At 39.7% G+C, this 17,202-nt stretch overlaps 1 long non-coding RNA gene across 4 annotated transcripts in view; it reads right to left on the bottom strand.

Annotated features, from left to right (window-relative positions):
- Positions 1-17,202, bottom strand: part of LOC310895920 — a 136,422-nt gene that overhangs the window by 46,507 nt on the left and 72,713 nt on the right. For 3 of the 4 annotated variants that reach the window (XR_014581051.1, XR_014581052.1, XR_014581053.1), the window contains exon 2: positions 657-754. The exons of the other annotated variant lie outside the window; for it this stretch is intronic. This is a non-coding gene — a long non-coding RNA (uncharacterized lncRNA). The remainder of the gene's footprint in view (positions 1-656; positions 755-17,202) is intronic. 4 annotated transcript variants of the gene reach the window in all.

The raw sequence follows: 17,202 nt of genomic DNA, 5'->3' as shown, positions 1-17,202 counted from the left end.
TCACAGGGCATTCCACAGCACTACTTCTAGGATAAAGACAATGAGCAAGTTACTTGCAAAGAAACTTGCCAGCAACTCAGTAAATCAGTGCAGCTGCTCTGACATAGCTGAGTGTTGTGAATGTATAATTTCTCTCAGGCTGACTCTTTTACACACCTTTAGCAGTTTTGGCAAACTCTGGAACTCCACACAAGATGAGGAAACAGCCGTGAGTAGTACTGATCGTAACTTTTTTAATTTGTGAAAAATTCAAATGATAATCCCTGTCTAACAGAGTGAAGTGGTACAAATTATTTATGACTTCCCCCCTCTTTCTTATATTCTACACAGGAGACAGCTTCCTGGTGACTTGCCCAGAGTTACACCATGTCTTTTAGCAGAGTAGGAACCAAAGACAACTTCTTGCACACAGCTCCCTTAGATAATGGTCAGTTCTTTTTTTCCAAGGCAATAAAATTGCAGTTTCAAAACTGCTTAGCCTTGAGCATTCCTGGACACACTCCTCTGCACCTGGAGCTGGAAGGATGTTTGCTCTTACAAAATACATTCTTTCCAGGCTTTAAATTTCAAGACGATGTGAATAGCGATAAAAGATATGGATGTGTCTGTGAGTAACTGACACCTACTAGCTTTATGTCTGCAAGAGATGTACTTACGTATATGGATGTGGAGTTGAAACATATGCCATATATTTCCACGTGAAATATTCAATAGTCCATTCTTGCTCCTCTCAGAAAGCTATGGTTAGGCAACACTGCAAAGGAAAGGAGGGGACATCACAGGTTGCTGTGGGAAAATTAAATTACTTGCCTTTTTTTCTAGTTTAGTTAGCAATGATCTTTCTAGTTACAAGCAGAATTGCCAGCTCCATTTTTAGATTTGTCTTCTCAGCTTTATGGCAGAATTCTTCTCGGGATGCTGACAATAAAGTGTCATCAGCATCTCAGAGGGTGATGGGTGTCCATACCTCTGAGCATGACTCTGAATGGATGGGCCACCAAGGCAGCTGACAAAAAATGCTAGAGAAGCAGGTGCCACAAAGGTCAGTGATGGTGAGATTTCATTCCATAAATGTATTAACTTTCCAAATCCAGAAGCCTGATCCCTAAAAGTCAACCCTAAAAATGGAGATTTATTATTGAAAAATTAATAGACCAACACATTGGCCTTATAACTAGAACTACTGTAATATTTCTGTTTCTTTATAGTTTCACAGTAAAAAGATACATATTGTAAAGTGCAATTCTTTCTACACACAAGTCAGGTAACTATAACTGTAAAATGGTAAAATTATTGTCTTAACGGATCACTTGAGTGTTATATCTGAATTCATACTACTGTACTCATACTGGAAACAGTCCTAAAAAAATGCATATTTCTTGAGAATACTCATGTATGCAGTAGCTCTGAAGCCAAATGGGAAGGATGAAATTATATCAGTTCAGAAAAGATGTACGGATATTTACAAATGTCTCACACCAGTGATGTACCCTCAAAACTCAGTTCTACTACTCAGACTAGTAAATTTAAAATGTTATCAGTTGCTTTATGCCTAGGCAAAAGATTTGTTCAAACTTTTCTTTGCTAAAAATGCTGAGCTGGATCAAAGACGTATTTCATAGATTGGTATGGTCCACAGCCGAAGCGTGCTGGCAAGTACAGTGCTGAAAATACATTCTCTGTGCTTTACAGGTACTTTTTTATGCTGATACTGGGCTACTATAGCCAGACTGTATTTTTTCCACAAATGCTAAATGTCATATTTTCCTTGCTAAAAATGTTCGGGACTACTGACGTCTTCTCTAAGCATTTGATTTGAAATGTGAGGACATGGGTTTTGGGTGTAATTTTACATTTTCAGTAGAAGTTTATCTTTTAAATGTCATGCTGGAAATATTTATCACTGGGAAATTCACCTGACAATTTCTCACAAGCCCAAGAGCATCTTTTAGGCAAGAAGAGCCAGGTAAAAATAAATTCAAGGACTTATAAGTAGAAACTGAGACTGACAAGAGGCAGATGTTTTTCCGCTGAAATACTAGAAAGGTATTTAAAAATAATTTCAAAAGTCCTGTTTTCCCAAATTCAGCAGAAACCAAACTTTGCTAACAATTCCAAGCACCTCTTGCTGACAGCATTTAGCTCAAAAGCTCTTTCTAGCCTTTAACATGGTCCTAAGCAAAATGTTTTTACATAATGTGTTTTGAGTTGGTTTTTGCTTCCTCTTTTGCATCTTATTTGTCTCTTCTGCTCTCCTTTCACAAGCTTTTCCTTGCAAGTTAACCCTGACTCACTCGTCCCTTAATGTGCTGTAAGTTCATTTCTGTGCTTGCTCTTGAGAGCGATATTATTTAAGGTGTCATATAAAGGCATTTTAATTTTTTTACACTTGCTCTAAAGAAAGGCTATGGTAACACACAACCTTTAACATAACTTTATTACTACAGAAGTAAGAAGCTGAAAGCATACAACTGCAGGTCATTTTGAGGCTCTTCATACTTCCTGGTTCCTAAAAATATCTATTTGCTGTTATAATATCATGACACAGGGGGTGTAGCAGCCAACAGCAAAGAATAATTGACTCTGCACAGATATGAGAGTTTTGTAGTCAGAACACTCCACAAATATCCTCAGATACCATGCTGCAAAATAGTCTGAAACCTTCTTTTTAATCTATTTTTGCTCATAAATTTACAGTGTCAAAGTGCTTTTCAGCAGCATATGAATTACATGTGAGAGCTTTGATAGAAATATTAAAATTCCTTAGCTAAGCAATGAGAAGTGAAGAAATGTTAAAACTAAGAATTGTTCTTGCAAGCACCACGCTGCATTGCATTGACAAGACCTGCATTTCTCTAGTTATGTGGTCACATAACATGACAACTAAAATAACTCTTTTTACTCTTACCCAGCCCAACTTAAACCCAGAAATCCCCTCTCAGCTCCTTCACCATCTCCTTTCACTGCAGGGGTTGGTTGGTGCAACTGTATAGTGGCATATAGGGGTTCCATAAAGTTCAGTCAGACTTATTTTGTGTATATCCCACAAGCCCACCTTTCTTAAGGTCCATCCTGTACGTCCACTACAGTGAACAAGCAATTCTTCCATAGCAGTTCACATGGATGACATGAAGATTAAGTGAAATGCTGGATGCATGACAAAGTTAAAATTTGTGAGTCTGTTACTACAGCCTAATAAAAACAGAGTACACCTACAGCCACTTATACACAAGAAAAAATAGTGTCGTCAGTGAAAACATTTCTTTCAAAGAAGCAAGAAAATATCATTATTGCCATCACCCTCATCATTCAACTTCATCTATGTCTTGTTTTAAGAAAAGAAAGGATACAACCTGCATTTTCAGCCAATGAAAATCCTAAGGAACTCTACTGCAAGCTTGGTGAATATGTCTTGTGCCTGGAAAACTGCCATTCTGTGGACTACAGTAGTACTCCATCAGTTTATATTTGTTGATTTTACCGGGGAAGGTATATCTGCAAATAGGTTGGAAGCCTCTATTTACTTGCGTGCACTTTGGGCAGATACCACCCAAAAGGCCTAATGAGACTATTTATTTCATTTACTAACATGCGTGATCTGACCATTGGGATAATGATGGTTTGGTTCTACCAGAAAGTTTGATGTAACTGATGTGTGCAAGAAGGTGATTTGAACCAAATCCTGCAGTACTTTTTCCTGTTGTGGTTCAGGCAAGTTCAAAGACCTTAAGGCTGTACAGCTTTACTTATAATCTTTTTTGTACAGTTGTTGTGATTTAACCCAGTCGGCAGCTAAACACCACACAGCCGTTCGCTCACCCTCCCCCCTTCCTCTCTGGGATGGGGGAGAGAAACAGGAAAGTGAAGTCTGTGAGTTGAGATAAAGACAGTTTATTAAGACAGGAAAATAATAATAATAATAATAATAATAACAATAATAATAATGGTAATAGTACTACTAATAATAATGTGTACGAAACAAGTGATGTACAATGCAATTGCTCACCACCCGTTGACTGATGCCCAGCCTCTCCCCGAGCAGCCGGCCCCCCCACCCCGGCCAGCCACCCCTATATATTGTTTAGCACGACGTCAGATGGTATGGAATACCCCTTTGGCCAGTTTGGGTCAGCTGTCCTGGGTCTGTCCCCTCCCAGCTCCTGCTGCACCCCCAGCCTGCTCGCTGGCAGGACAGAGCGAGAAGCCGAAAAGTCCTTGGCCTGGTGTAAGCACTGCTCTGCAACAATTAAAACATCAGGGTGTTATCAACACTCTTCTCATCCTAATCCAAAACATAGCACCCTACCAGCTACTAAGAAAAATTAACTCTGTCCTAACTGAAACCAGAACAACAGTGCACCTATGTAGTGGTTTCCCTCAGCTGTCTGCTTGCTGACTTAATAATCTTGTCTTGATGTTTAAATACATGACCACGCATAAGCTATTAGCTAGTTAACCTCAAAGCCGAAGCAACATAAATGAAAACTTGGTGTTAATTCCTTATTTTAGATTCCAAAAGAAGAAACTAATTCCCATACTGCTTTTCCATTTGACAAAAGTGGAATTTTTCAACAACAGAAATTCAATAGATAAATGTTTATCACTAAAACCACAAGTATGATCTACACCACCTATGGTGAATAATAAGTTTCAGCTCACTTTCACTGGCAGTAGACTCAGACTTAGTACATTTATGATATATCACCCTTTCTCTTTGTCCAAAGTACCAAGGTTCAAGACAGAATCTGACAAAATATTGGAGGATTTGAAGTAGTTAAATGACTTAAATGCTGCAAACATTCACTTCTAATTATTTCTAAGAAAATACTTTAAGAATTTAGATCTATGATTTTAATGGAGGGTACCCAGTAGCAATCACACTGACTAAGCCTCCAAGCAAATAATATATTAACTTACTCCAACTTCTTTTCTAGGTATTAAACCACAGCTAAATGTTGTAAGTTACCACAAATCTAATAGAGTCAAACCTGCATCCTTCAGCATGTGGAGCCAAACCCAAAATAAAAACAAGTTGTTTGATCTTGTACAACAGCTTTGCAGTAATACTGGGCTACCTCTGTACAAGTTCTCTCAATCAATGTAACTGGTGTGCATCCTATATCTAAATACAGTAATTTTAAGGAAGAAAGAACCGTCTGTTAGGTTCTTCTTAACAGTCTTTGGAGTAGGCAGCCTCCCATTTCTGGGATACCAAAACAAGGCCTGGCAACACACAGAAGACAAGTTCTTAAAAACTTTCAAGAGGTAAAAGAATACAGATTTATTTTTCAGGACAATATAGAAGAAATCTAGCCAGCACGGAGACAGAAAATAAATAGAGAGAGAAGAGACAAAGAAATGTCTGAAACTCCTTTTGCAAAATTGGAGAAAGGATGATTGCACAGATGAGAATAAAAGTGAGAAATATGTTTTGTTTTGTTTTCCAAGAAATGTCGTTCCACAACAGGCACAGCATAGTTTATGTGTTTATCTCAGGAGGCCAGTCATAAAGCCAGGTCTGGAAAACCTTGCTGCAAGGCCAAATTATTCCCTTGGACATGCTCATTTAGTTCCCACTGAGAAGACTAACCACAATATATCCCAGACTAGGATCTGATCCCTTTCTGTTCTCCAGTCTCCTGGTAGCTATTAATGGGTGGACTAGAACTGGAACAGCCTTTACTAGTTGTTGAAGTTTCCTACATACTTGCCAGACTTGTGTGGGACTAATAGTTTTCATTGACAATGTTTTATTTCTCTTAATTTAAAAGGCTGATACAAATTACCCCTTAATTTGGTGAAGCAAGCACGCAAAATACAAATGCACAGACACCCTTAACGAGCAAAATAACACAATATCACAAGAAATGGGTATTGCACAAAAGCATAAATGTATTTGAACTAATCACTATGAGTTTCTGTATCCCCAATTCAGTAATACTATGAACTCACTCCTTCCTGTTACGGTGCTTAAGAGAGGGTAAGTGGTACCTTGAGACCTGTATTTTACCACAGAGACACAGAAATATAGACATTTGTGATTTTACACACAGGCTAATCTGTTCATAATTACCAAGAAACATGTTTCCTTGTAGCTGAGAAAAGCTGCATCCCCCTCTTTTTAAAGACCGTGTTTGCGAGACTCGTGAAGAACTCTGGCAAAGCCCAACTGTGACAGACATAGTGTGGTCCGACAGAGTGAAAAGAAAGAATTAGCACATCCATATGTCCTATTTTATGTATACGATGGCACGTGGTTTCACAGTAGCATTCTCCTCTGTCAGCTCTGTGTGTGTAAAGCAATTCTGTCTACCACTAACAACTAACCAAACTTGAGTCAGATTTGGCTTGAAATTTGTCACTCAACTGATAACCCACAATCACTATGGCAAAATATCCTCCTTCCATCCAAGCAGAGAACAGGATACAGGGTCTTCGCTTTGCTTATCAACTGCAGAATATTTCTACCATGCTGTGGGCATGCTGCTGCCTTGTATCCTGAAGGAAAAGTAATAAGGATACAAGCTTGAACCTGAAATGACTGTTTGCTTAGTTTTGACTGGGGAATATGATTTGAGGAAGACGAACAACTTTGTAGACTTCAGAACAATCATAACCAAATATGTATTTTCTTTGACAAATATTTAAAAATAAAAATAAAAATCTAGAAAATCTCTCTTCTCTCCTTATTCCAATGGGAAAAAGAATCTAAAGCTTTGGCGTAACTTCAGTTTTTGAAATTTTCAGACATGATTCACCATTTACTAACTAGTATATACTTACTACAAACTACTTTGGATGCTAAGAGTGACAGTGATTCTAGTCATGACATTTTTATTGTATACTTTTAAAACTATAATTGGAGTCCCCAAGCTTACTTTTTGTTGGAAGCTGTCCTCTGAAGGCTTTTCTGGAGACATGATAAGAGCAAATCTTACAACAAACATGTTGGTTTCAGTTCAGAAAAGGTAGGGAGAACATTGTTTTAGCACTCTGAAAGGAATAAATAATATAAACATCAGTCTAAACACAGATAGACATAATGAAATAGCATTTATGCAACCATGGAATTATGAACTCTTAGACCAGAGAACAGACTTGTGTGTTGAGTTTTTAATTTCAGAACTTTTCTACAGCTACTGTGTATATGGTTTTTGATCACAGAATCTAAGTACCTCACAAGCATTATCCTCCTATTTTTTTCCTCACACAGGGAAATTTCTGTTTTTGTGTGACCACATAAGGGGTAATTTGCTCATGTGGTTTACCCAGCATCATACCAGAAACAAATAGCAGAGAAAAATTCTAAAACCAGAAAAAAAAAAGTATTAGTCCAAGAGTTCTAGCAAAACACTCTACCTTTTTTTTCGAAAATATATATGGGACAGAATACCCTTTCACTCTGAATTCAGGGCAGATTCGAGGTCCATTTCTATAATCTCCAAATTTTTATTTGTATACATAACATGATAGCATAGCATCAGCTCTGCTGTGGCAAGTCATTCTAATATGAAGAAGATGATATTTTTAAGGTCTCCCTACAAACCTTGGAGATAGCCTGCTGAGCTATAAAATTCAACAGTTTCCACCCTCTGTTTACTCAGTATGGCCCTATAACTCTTTTTGGAAATAATCCACACAGAGATAAGCAATAATGTAGGAGCAGGTTTACTCAAATTCTGTTAAAAAGTGGAGCACATATTCAATATGTAATGTCCTGATTTAATGGAAAGATTATCTCAATTTGACAATTTTAATGTTATAACTTTGCTGTTATGAAATGCCTCCAATTCTACAAAGGCAACGTTTGCTGTACAAACTCATTTTGCAAGTGATTGCTTTGTAGTTGTAATAATCCTCTTGGCAGATTTAATGGCAATTTTCAAAGCTGAGGAAACAGCACTGTTTATTCCTTTTACTGTTAACTTGAACAGAGGATTTAAAAAGAAAAAAGAAAGTATTTATTTAGCTTAGAATCTCTCAGTTTTCAAGTGTATTTAGTTACAGATGGCACTTTAAAGAAAACTCTAAAAATGCATTTTTAGAGTGATGTGGAAGGAATTAGGTAATAATAATTCCCCCTTTAGCAACAAAGGGAAAATGTCTTTCCAGCTCTTCTCATTCTCTGTTACATCTTAGCTACCCCAGTGTCTCTCCAAAGTGAAGGTAATGAGAAAGATTTACCTACTAGAGTTTATCAAAAACACAAAAGTGAAGTTACAGTATTTGCAAAAATAAATACACATCCACCATTTTGCTTACTGAACAGGACGCAGAAAAAAACAACACTGTAGTGATAGTTAAGTAGGGCCTTATATTTTTCTATACTGTGAGATATTTTTTTCTTTTATGCTGGTATTAGGGAAACAATGCAAGTGTAAAACTACATACTTTTCCTTGCAATTTCCTTGGATCTTGTATTAACAAAGCCGAAGGAGTCCCAATTCAAAATAAAAAACAACAAAGAAAAAAACACACTTGCACATAAATATCTTCAAGCAGGATCTTACTCATCTCTCTCCAACTCAGACCTGATTCTCTGATTCTCTCTCTATACATATCAACATGCCATAGGAAAAAAAAATAAAAAAAAATATTTTCAAAACAATTATAATGGCACAATAGAATGGCTCGGTGGACAAGAATTAGCAGATGGAGATGGAAAATGCTCAGTCCAAAGATGCTGACAGAAAAACGCACATCAAATTACTTTTCAGGAGTGATCAAAAAATTAGGAGCTTCCTACAATCTGAAAGGGCTATGGCCAGGGTTTCCATTCTTCTAGAAACATCTGATTTTGATGGAATGGAGAGAAGGAGAAGTTTTGCCAGGTTTGAATAGCCTGGATTTCTTTACAGTCTAGGAATGAACAATGCCTAGGTGCCCTCTTCTCTGAAGACTACTGATACGTCCAGCCCCTGAAGTGGGCACATGATATACAAGCAGGTCTTTGCTTATGTACACTTACTCTTGTGAGACCACATCTGGAGTGGTGTGTCCACTTCTGCTCTTCCCAGTACAAGAAAGACACTGATATATGGGAGTGAATTCAGAGGATGGGGGCCACCAAGCTGGTCAGGCGTCTGGAGCACATGGCATATGTGAAAAGACAGAGCACTGAGTTTTTCTCAGCCTTCACAGGAGGAGGTTAAATGGAAACCATATTACAGGAAACCATATTCCAGACTTATAACTAACTGACTGGAGGATACAGAGAAGACAGAGACAGACTTTTTTTCTCAGAGGTACACTGGAATAAGACAAGAAGCAACAGACACAACTTGGAACAAGGGAAATTCCAATTAGATATAAGGAGTATATATATTTTTTAAAATGAGAGTGGCCAAATACTGGAACAGGTGTCCAGAGAGGCTGTAGGATATCCATCCTTGGAGGGGTTCAAGACCTGCCAGGGAACAGCCCTCAGTAACCTGATCTAATTTGAGCTGCTTTGAGCAGGGGGTGGAATAGATGACCTGCAGAGGTTCCTTCCAGCCTATCTTAATTTTATCCAATCTATGTATGTATGTATGTATCTATCTATCTATCTAAATACTATCAATACACAGATGCACACAACCTATATCCCAAGTCTGTAGATGGATGGAGTGAGAAGAGTCAGGCTTCTTCCAGAATAATAGCTGGGGATTATTAGTACTACTAACAATAAAAATTCTCTGAAAATACGCAGAAGTGATATTCAGTTGTTCCCTAGGTTCCCAATTTAATTTACCTTTTCCCTCCTTCCCTCAAAAAAAAGGTTAGGGTAATTGAAAGAAATTGTTTATTATTCACACAGCTCATCATTATAGTGTTCTGGGAGGACAAATTAGTGATTTTTTTGATGCCATGCCTCTCATAAAAAGATGAGGGAAGAGAAATAATAACCCAAAGCTTTTGTAGCAATTTACCATTGCTTCAGGGTGATCTGTTTGTTGATTCTGAAACACAGTAAAGGAAGATTTGTCTGCATACCTGGCTGGATGGTATGTTTGACAGCACAGCATAATAACTGTATTTCATCAGTATCTGTCCTGCATGACTTGGCCTATCAGTCACAGGTGTTACTTCCAATCTTGAGTTTGTCTGAACTGATACCCTTCTGAGCTCCAGAGTGCTGAATAGGAGATATGTGATTTCTTTTGTTACGAGTTATTTATGCATTCTGAGTCTTATACCAGTGTTCTTTAAGGCATTTTTGCACTGTGTACGTAATTTCAGTGTATTTGCAACTGAAAAATTTGGATTAAGTTGCCTACTGTAGGTAACGGACAGCTCCCTGACTGTCTTTAATGGGCTTGTAAAAAATCAAGCACCTTCTCTATGAATCTAATTAGAAGCTAGTACAGACTACATGTGGTAGCTTATGCTGCCATTCCTGTGCAGAGTATCTAACCACTGCTATCAGGGAGTAGCACTCCAAGACAGGAATTCAGCCTGTGCATGAGCTGTGGATCATCATAAAAGAGACGTGTGTTTCCAAAGCCGTGCCTTTGCTAATTCTCTTTTTCTGTAGAACGACTCATTTTGGCTTGATGGTGCTGCCAGGTTTGTGTGTGTTAAATTCCAAAATGATGCAAGCAGAAAACTGTTATGCTCGAGTAATTGTCATGGTGGGATTTCTGTTGCTGGCCTGGCTAAAGAAGCCTTCAGATGCTGTAATAGCACGAGCAGATGGTAACTTAAAGGTGTCTTCATCCCTCTTTGCCATCTTGCCCCCACTTTGATTGCTGGCATCATGTTTACACCCCGTGCAGTTGACACTCCCCAGTTAAGTTCCAAACTGGGTTTGTACCACATCAGTGGTTTAATTTTATTTTTTCTAATATATTTATGAGGCTTGTTGGAAGAGAGAAGGAGATTTTCACATTCTTACTCCCTGCAGAAAGCCTCCTCAGCCAGAAGCGCAGGTCAGTCTAGTCCTCAAGGAGAAAGGAACAAAAAGAAAGGAATGCATGAAAACCCAAGAAACAAAAAAAATCTGATGAGTGACCTGTTCAGTGAATTAGCCATTCAAGAAATCTGGCTTAACATTCCTACACAAACATCTGTCACAAAGTCGAAGCTCAACCATTTAGTTCCTATCACAGGCCAGGGCTCAAAGGCTGAAGTTTCTCAGGAATGCCCTGAAATGTACATGAACTGACCTACTCAATTCTAAATTAAGAACTCCATTCTAGACAAATAAAACACACACAGTTATGAAACAACAACAAAAAAAGAATGCAACATATTGTGTGCAGCACAAAAGAGCATAGGTTTTGTGGTGAGATGGCTGGGATTTCTCCACTTTATGTTTCCTGTCATTCTTTCTCACATGGGGCTCTTTTATCAATTAGCAGCACACCTGTGAAATAAATTTCAACTAAATAAATAGAACCAGCACAAACACGCACACTAAAATCCTGACAGACACTGGCATTTATTCATTATTATAATCTTCCTTCAGAAAACAATGAACACTCTGGGGCACACACACAGTCATGCAGTTCTGTTTTGAGAGAAGAGATTTTCTCCAGAGGCCACTCTTGTTCAAGACAGGAGGTGTACCTTAACTCTCCTAAACAGTTTGCTGGGGAGAAGCGGGGTACTGAACATTGGTTTCTGCTTCCAAGAGATGCAAACACAACATTGCCTCTCAGCACAGTGTTAACTGCTTAGACTTATACTGTAAACAAGACTAAATTTAAGAAAAGAAGAGCCCATCTTGTACAAGTCAGTGATACAGACAGCTCACTTCAAACACTGAATCAAAACACTTTTAACACTCTGAAGCTCTTACTTATTCCTTCTCTCTTTGAAGCAAGAAGCCAAATATACCCCGGACAGTCAAAAGTTCTGGATAACGATCCATCTCTTGCCTTTTATTCCTCTTTCTTCTTGCACCCTGCTGCTTACGTAGCCCACAAGAGCTCACTATTATGCTACTGGCTAAAGCACTGGATGCCTCCCTTAGGCCAGATTTTCCTTTTTAATAAGCTGCATACCATGTGATTTGTATTTTAGTTTAATAACCTGTACACGTTACTAATAACAATATTGGAAATGGAAGACTGCTGCAAAATGTTAGACAGCTTCCTGCAGCCTCAGAATCAAACAGACACAGAAGGGCTTACAAGCTGCTAGTGCAATTCCCACCAATGTTGTACCAGTTTCTGCTGCTTCTAGCAAGAAGAATCCATGTGCTGATTGAAATTAATGACAAAGAAATTAAATTCCCAATTAAGCAAACTAGGTGACTAATACAGCTTTCTGGAAACACTTAGTTTTTCTTTTCCATCTCCTATCAGAACACTACTGTCAAGATACAATTAATGGACAAAGAATCAAATCCTACTTGTGGGATTTTTCCAGAAAATAGTGATTATCTAAAGTAAATAGAAAATGGAGCAAGAAAAGATAGACCGAGTCAGCCTTGAAAAAGACAAGTGTCTTTTAAAAGTATACCTTTTGGACAATAACCAATTCTCCACCTGTGCTTCACTATATCACTGCTTTTTACTATAGATGACCAAGCATCACTCCAAAAACTTCAAGAGCCAGCTCTGAAGACCTCAGAATGAATGAAGCCTTTGAGCAGATCTCTGGTAGAAAAGAAGAAGAAAAGATCTCCTTCAGAAAAGAAGATATGCTGTTTATGCAGAAGATTAAAGTACTTTTCCTCTAGTGATCCAGTTTTGGTAATTAAAGTATAGAACCCAAGCTGCCAACAGAAGGTGAGGTTAATGTTACCAGTGAACAAAGAACTGATGCAATTGTGGGCAATTGCAATTGACCAATGGAATCTGGATCAGGCCTTCGTTCATACCATTCCTAGTCAGAGACTGGGGTGTAACTGGTGAGGTGCTAATGAAGCACGCTATAGATGACATATGACAAGGGGGCCAGACTAACAGGCTCTGCTGTCCTACGCATGTTCCTTAGGCATCATGAGGTGCAGAGCGCTGACTTCTCTCAGGTGGGGCTAGGCTACAGAAAAGTTGGGAACCACTGTCATGAAGGACTGAATTACCTAGAACTGGCATATAGATATGCTTTAGATTTCCCTGACAGATGTTTAACAGGAAAGGCAAACTGATTCTATAAAAATCACAGGGAACACTGAAGTCAGTAAATATTTCCAGTGTTCAGCGTCATCTTGAAAGTTTCTGAAATCTGTGCACTTCATCTTCTTGAAAGCTTTGCATTGTTGGCATACGGGACTAGGCACTAGAAAACACTTGTTACATTAAGACTGATCCTACATTAGTATTTTAGCCACATGGATCTAAGATGTTTGCATGCATCTGTTTGCTAAGGAACATTCCAGTGTCTAATCCCACATGGCAGCCACTTCGAGGAGAAACAGGATTGCACAATATAGGGCAAGATACCAGCCTAGACTAACAGAATCACAGAATCACAGAATCATCTAGGTTGGAAGAGACCTCCAAGATCACAGAGTCCAACCTCTGACCTAACACTAACAAGTCCTCCACTAAACCATATCACTAAGCTCTACATCTAAATGCCTTTTAAAGACCTCCAGGGATGGTGACTCAACCACTTCTCTGGGCAGCCCATTCCAATGCCTAACAACGCTTTCAGCGAAGAAGTTCTTCCTAATATCCAACCTAAACCTCCCCTGGCACCACTTTAGCCCCTTCCCCCTTGTCCTGTCACCAGGCATGTGGGAGAATAGACCAACCCCCACCTCGCTACAGCCTCCTTTAAGGTAACTGTAGAGAGCGATGAGGTCGCCCCTGAGCCTCCTCTTCTCCAGGCTGAACAATCCCAGCTCCCTCAGCCGCTCCTCGTAATACTTGTTCTCCAGGCCCCTCACCAGCCTCATCACCCTTCTCTGGACTTTCTCGAGCACCTCGATGTCCTTCTTGTAGCAAGGAGCCCAAAACTGAACACAGTACTTGAGGTGTGGCCTCACCAGAGCCGAGTACAGGGGGACAATCACTTCCCTAGACCTGCTGGCCACGCTGCTTCTTATACAGGCCAGGATGGTGTTGGCCTTCTTGGCCACCTGAGCACACTGCTGGCTCATATTCAGCCGACTATCAACCAGTACTCCCAGGTCCTTCTCTGCCAGGCAGCTTTCCAACCACTCATCTCCCAGCCTGTAGCGCTGCTTGGGGTTGTTGTGCCCCAGGTGCAGGACCTGGCACTTGGCCTTGTTGAACCTCATACAGTTGGCCTCAGCCCATCGGTCCAGCCTATCCAGATCCTCCTGCAGAGCCTTCCTACCCTCGAGGAGATCAACACACGCACCTAACTTGGTGTCGTCTGCAAACTTACTGAGGGTGCACTCGATCCCCTCAACCAGATCATCGATAAAGAGAACTGGCCCCAGCACTGAGCCCTGGGGGACTCCACTAGTGACCGGCCTCCAACTGGATTTAACTCCATTCACCACAACTCTTTGGGCCCGGCTACACTTAAATCCAAGTACAGAGCAGTGACAAAGAATTTGTAAATTCACCCCACGTAAATCAGATTTTCTTTAGCATGACAGGATTAGCTGTTATTTATTCTTATAAACCATCTGAAGTTACTACACATGGTCAAGAATGATAATACACAAAACACATGGTGCCCAGTGACACCACACTGGGGCACTGGTTCTAACCACTGATATGAGGTCTATGAGTCTGGTTTTGTTACAAGCAGTGGTGAGCTATGCTGATTGTATCATACAGATTGCTTCTATATCTGGCACCCATTCAGCCTGCATGTATACTTATCCACCTCCACCTGGCTGTTCAGACAAATAAGCCACAGGGAAGAAAGAAAAAAAAAAAGCCAGACGGCATATAAATCCATCTACACTGAATTACATAAGGGTTGAATATTAAACGCTGTGCATGGAGAACCACTTTAGATTTCAAAATGGAACAACTCCATCTCAAGAAGCAGGGAATCCAGTCCACCATAAGAACTGAAACTGAACACACTTACATGTTTAAGCACAGCAGATTCTAATGGGATACAACATTACAAAACAAAAAGTATACAGCTGTCTATTCACTCTTACCATCAATGAGTATTGACTCCACTGTTAGTCTACAATGTCTAATTTCTTCAAGTCTTTGGTATGGAATCCCTGTTTCCTCAAATCCAATGGTGTAACAATCCCACTGCTTATCGTAAGGGGATAAAAATGAAGCCAGAGGGAAAGCATCTACACAGTTGAATAAATCAATTTTTTTTCACTGAATATAAGCTCTGAACAGCCTAGAGCTGAAAATGTCTTTATTATTATTATTATTATTATTAGGGGATAATAATATCATTCTTTTTCTCCTCAGAAGAAAGATAATCCTCAAGTTTGAGGTCAAAAGCTTTCTGTCTTAGCATTATCACACATGACCTGGTCATATTTTAATGGGACAGAAATGGCCTCTCCTTGTCAAATATTGTGTTCACACTAGTATACTTTTTTCATATGTGGCAATAAGTAGGAGCAGGTGTGGGTTTTGGTTGTAATCTTCTTTCCTACAAGTTTTAGAGTTATGCAACTTTTAGAGCTGTAGAGTTTGCCATAATGTGTTTTCATAATGAACCACATACTGCTCTTGTCTATTCGTGGCATGGGGAGGAGCACCAGTTATTTGTGATGCCTGAGTCCCGCACAGCTGTAATTCCAAGCTTTTCCTAGAACAGAAACCAGGATGTAGAAACTTGTATCAGAAGGACTGAGATAGGTAAGAAATATGAAAGGAAATGTGTGGATGAGGACAAGCACCGGAAATAAATGGCAGAACAAAGGTTAAAAGAATAGTGTAATGAATAATGCTGTTCCCAGTCAAAGAGAGGAATGTGATGTGTAAAAACCAGACAACCTGCACTGTGATAAGACCACAGCAGAAACGACAGTAATGGAAAACACACTGAGGAAAAAGGATGGCAAAAAGCCTGCATCCCGTCATATACACCATTCCCTCCTCTGTTAGCACAACAGAAGGATAATAGCAAAACACTACTCCTCCATAGATATGGAAGTAACAGGATATGGATCTGCCAAAAAAATAGTTTGTCATTGCCAATCAAGAAGAACCTCAGAGCTGTGATGAGGCCTCGGTAGCCAGTGTCCCTGCTCCTTTTGGTCACACACAATGCCACACCACTCAGACACACCTGGGGCTTGTGAATAAGTGGAAGTGTGAATGAAGACCACGAGTGAGAGAATGAGTGTGAGTGAAATCAGCTTACTCAGGGTTTTTGCAAATAACTTCCATGTTCCCCTTCCTTTTCAATCTTACGCTGAGTTTTCTACACTAATTGCCAACATTTTTTTCTGTATAAGCACCTGTACATTAGAAAATTAGAAAGACCAAAGCCTAGCTAGAACTTAACTTGGTTAGGGCAGAAAAAGACAATAGAAATGTTTTTATAAATAAATAAACAACAAAAGGAGGACTAAGGAGAACCTCTATCTTTTACTGGATGTGTGGGGAAATATAGTGATGAGACATGAGAAAAAGTCTGACGCACTTAATGACATCTTTGCCTCAGTATTAGTAAGACTAGTCATCCTCAGGGTACCCAGCCTACTGAGATGGAAGACGGAGACAGGGACCAGAACAAAGCCCTTCTAATCCAAGGGAAAATGATTAGCAACCTATTACACCACTTGAACACACTCAAATCTATGGGGCTGCGAAGGACCCACTCAACAGTACTGAAGGAGCTGGTGGAAGTGCTCACCAAGCCATTTTCAATAATTTATCAGCAGTTCTGGCTAATCAGGGAGGTCCCAGTTCACTGGAGCTTTGCAAATGTGACACCGATCTACAAGAAGGGCAGGAAGGAGGCTCCAGGAAACTACAGGCCTGTCAGTCTGACTTTGTTACTAGGGAAGGTCACAGGGCAGTTCATATTGAGTGCCATCACACAGCACATAAGGGACAACCAGGTGATCAGACCCAGTTAGCAAGGGTTTATGAAAGGTAGGTCCTTCCTGACTAACCTGATCTCCTTCTATAGTAAGATGGCCCACTTAGTGGATGAGTGAAAGGCTGTGCATGTCCTTTACTTGGAATTTAGTAAAGTATTTGATACTGTTTCCAACAGCATTCTCCTGGAGAAACTGGAAGCTTGTGGTTTGGATGGATGAACTGTTTGATGGGTAAAAAAATGGCTGGATGGTGGGGCCCAAAGGATTGTTGTGGATGGAGTTAAACCTGGTTGGTGGCCGGTCACCAGTGGTGTTCC

Source organism: Anser anser, assembly GCF_964211835.1.
Source record: "Anser anser genome assembly, chromosome: 1".
Classification (NCBI taxonomy): Eukaryota; Metazoa; Chordata; class Aves; order Anseriformes; family Anatidae; genus Anser; species Anser anser.
Note: the sequence above shows the minus strand (reverse complement) of the source record. Positions and strands in the feature narration are given on the sequence as shown.